The sequence below is a fragment of the Corvus kubaryi genome, unplaced genomic scaffold, assembly GCF_017639235.1.
Source record: "Corvus kubaryi isolate FWS band 111438036 unplaced genomic scaffold, C.kubaryi_AGA036_p1.0 36168, whole genome shotgun sequence".
NCBI lineage: Eukaryota > Metazoa > Chordata > Aves > Passeriformes > Corvidae > Corvus > Corvus kubaryi.
In genome coordinates this window covers 1-3,254 of record NW_024580822.1, presented here as the reverse complement: position 1 = coordinate 3,254, position 3,254 = coordinate 1, and the positions used below count along the sequence as shown (strand labels likewise).

At 41.7% G+C, this 3,254-nt stretch overlaps 1 long non-coding RNA gene across 1 annotated transcript; it reads right to left on the bottom strand.

Moving 5' to 3' along the window:
* Nucleotides 1-1,156: 1,156 nt before the first annotated feature.
* LOC121660467 lies at nucleotides 1,157-2,226 on the bottom strand. Its single transcript, XR_006014675.1, has 2 exons — nucleotides 2,134-2,226; nucleotides 1,157-2,101 (listed from the first exon to the last, which is right to left on the bottom strand). It is a non-coding gene; the product is annotated as an uncharacterized LOC121660467 (long non-coding RNA).
* Nucleotides 2,227-3,254: the final 1,028 nt, after the last annotated feature.

Sequence of the window (3,254 nt, the reverse complement as noted above, 5' to 3'; positions counted from 1 at the left end):
AATGGAGCCCAGAGCTCTCTGCCAGGGAGAGATGGAGCTGCTCCTTTGCTTTATCATCCTCAGGCCCTTCCCAGCTTCGAGGGAAATTCACTCCCTCTTCAAGCCCCAAAATCATGGAAAAGTTCCTTTGTATCCTCTCCACAGCCCCTACGTGGATTAATCAACTTTTCCGAGCTGATTAATGGTTTGACAGAAGAACTGCCTGGAGAGCAGCTGAATTCCCACAGCAAAATTCCTGATTGAGGGAAACGACCTTGTGTTCCTCCCCTTCCTGTAAAGCCTGGGAAATCTGGGAAAATCACAGCTCCAAAGGAGCTGCTCCCCTCGCCCCCGGATTCAAAGAGAAATGGAGAAACACTTGAGGAAGTTTTGAGATAAAACCACTGCAGATAAAATTGAAATGAGCCCTTCGGCCCTTTTTTTGTGTGGTATTTAGGATGCAAGGGAAAGAAGGGCTGGGTAATCCCTGGGATTAGGGAACAGCATGGCTGAGGTCCCAGATTTCGAGGCCAGGTAATGGCTGGAACAAAACATTAATATGGACTTTGTCTTTAAAAGCAAAAGCTTTGAAAATTAGGAATAGAACAGAAACTCTCATTAATTCAGGACTGTACAGAGCCTAAAGCCTCCTTAGGTTTTCAGCTCAAAGCAACTTTCTTTTTCATGGGATCATAAACAGATTTTTTCTGGCTTTTTAAAGCTGTTTCCTCTACTAAAATCCATTCAGCTGTCAATCCATCCTCCCTCAGAAGGTGTCAGTGCAATCTACCTGAAATTTAAAAAAAAGCCCAGGGAAGAAGATCTTATCTCCCAGATGGAGAATGGGACAGGAGGAATAATAAAAGTGAAAGTGATTCACCAGGACTGGTGATGAAAAAATCCGTGATGGAATCAAGATTAGGATCTTAATCTGCTCCCTTCTTTCCACCTTGCCCCAGATCTGGGGCAGCTCTTGCTGGGCTGGATCCAGGATCACTGAAAGCAAAGTGCCAAAGGCTTCCAGGAACTTCAAACTCAGCAAAAATCCCCCCAGCTCTGCCTGAAATAGGAATATTGGGTTTAAAATGGGCCTTTTGTTGCAGGGCTGGAATTAGGGAGCCGCCTAGCAGGGACTGAAAACACATCTGAGGATCAGGAGAGGAAAAAGCAGCTTTTCCCTGCTGTCTGCAGGTCAGAGCTCTTTAAATTGGGGCTGTTAAATGTCCCTGGCCACAGGAGATTGGGGAAGCAGAGGTGAAGGGAAAAAATCCTCTTTATTCCCTGATTGATCCCTGAGCTTGGGCTGCTCCAAAATGCAGCTCTAGAAAAAGAAGAAGCAGAGAGAGGGAATTTGTGCCTGCAGGGAGGGGCCTAAAGCCTCCTTAGGTTTTCAGCTCAAAGCAACTTTCTTTTTCATGGGGCCATAAACAGATTTTGAACTACCTTTTTCACCTTCCTTCCTTTGTTCATTTTTACCTTTCTACCTTTGTTTGTTTCTGTAGCAGCTTGGAAAAAACCAAACAGAGACCACTGTTTCTTCAGGCAGGATCTCTCTTTATTACACAAGCCCCAGTATTTCTGTGTTTCTATTTTGGGAAAGTTTTAAGAGAGTTTTGGGAATGGGCACAGGGAAAGACAAAACAGATCCATGCCCACACACTTGTCAGGGCAGACTTTCTGCCCCTTCTAGGCCACTGACTCAAACATGAAACCCCCCAGCTTTCTGGGAGGTGAAGGAAGAACAGTCACACCTGGTGCTTCTACCTGTAGCCATTTGCCTGCTCTGCATCTTTCCCGAGAGAGCAGAAGGCGCTTAGCAAAGTGAAGATCAGTGTAACAAGCTGCTCTCCCACTCAGGGCTCTCGTTAAGGCTGGAATGGCTGCTGCCAGCCTCTGCACTTTCTGCCTCTCCAACTTCCTCCCTTTGTTCATTTCTACCTTTTTAACTTTCTACCTTTGTTTGGTTCTGACTCTCTACCTTTCTATTTTTCTACCTTTGTTGCTTTCTACCTTTCTAAATTTCTAACTTGACATGTTTGTTTGTTTCTACCATTTGAACTTTCTATCTTTCCATCTTTCTTCATTTCTAACTTTCTACATTTCTACCTTTGTTCATTTCTACCTTTCTACCTTTCTACATTTGTTCATTTCTACCCTTCTGACCTTCTGCCTTTCTACCTTTTTTGTTTCTACTTTTATGACTTTGTACCACCTTTCTAAGTTTTCTCTCTCTTTACCTTTGTTCATTTTTACCTTTGGTAGTTTGTAACTTTCTACATCTCTGACTTCCTATCTTTGTTTCTACTTTTCTGACTTTCTACATTTCTAACTCTCTACTTTTGCTTGTTTCTACCTTTCTACATTCCTACCATTTTTGTTGCTACCTTTCTAACTTTCTACCTTTATTTGGTTCTAACTTTCTGCCTTTGTTTGTAACTTTGAAACTTTAAACCTTTGTTTTTCTCCCCATTTTTACCTTTCTAGCTTTGTTTGTTTCTAACACTCTACATTTCTAACTTTGTGCCTTTCTAAATTTATTTTTTACTTTCTAACTTTTACCTTTCTAACTTTGTTTCTAACCTTCTTGTTAGAGAAGTTCCCTCAGGCCCAGAGGGAAGCCAAAGCATTAGGTGTGAATTAAAACCTTTGGACAAGCTGACATCCATGAAGCCACACCAAAATGAAATAGAAATACAGATTTTTAACTTTTAGTAGAAATATGTGCTAAGTGCCTTAAACATGAAAAAGCTGTAGCAGAGATCTTAAACACAGCTCTTGCTGCAGCAGTGTTACCTTTTCACAGAATTCTTTACTTTAGACAAAATCTAGATGGAATTACACTGTTCACATTTTTTAGATGGAGTGTTCACATAAACAGTAAGAGCTGATAGAAACTGTATGTGCAAATCTGTGTAATACCGATGTAACACTTGTGTGAGGCTTACGAGTGTTAGAATTAGACCAGGATGGGTTAAGAAAAAGAAAACTAGAATCGTGTGTTAATCTTACTGGTCAATAGAATCCACACTTCTGTAAGAAAAAATATAGTGTATGGAGCATATAGAAGAAGCTGGTTTTGCCTGCTGCTGCTGCTTGGCTTTATCATGTAACCCCATTCGAACTCTGCCTTCAAGACAGCTGTGAGACTGTGAAATAAAGAACTCAGCAGAACAGCAGCCTCCTCTGCTCTTTCACCCTGGTCCGAGAAGGAAGGGTACCCTGTCAAAGGCTCAACACTTGCCTTTCTGACTTTGTTTCTAAATTTCTACCTTTCT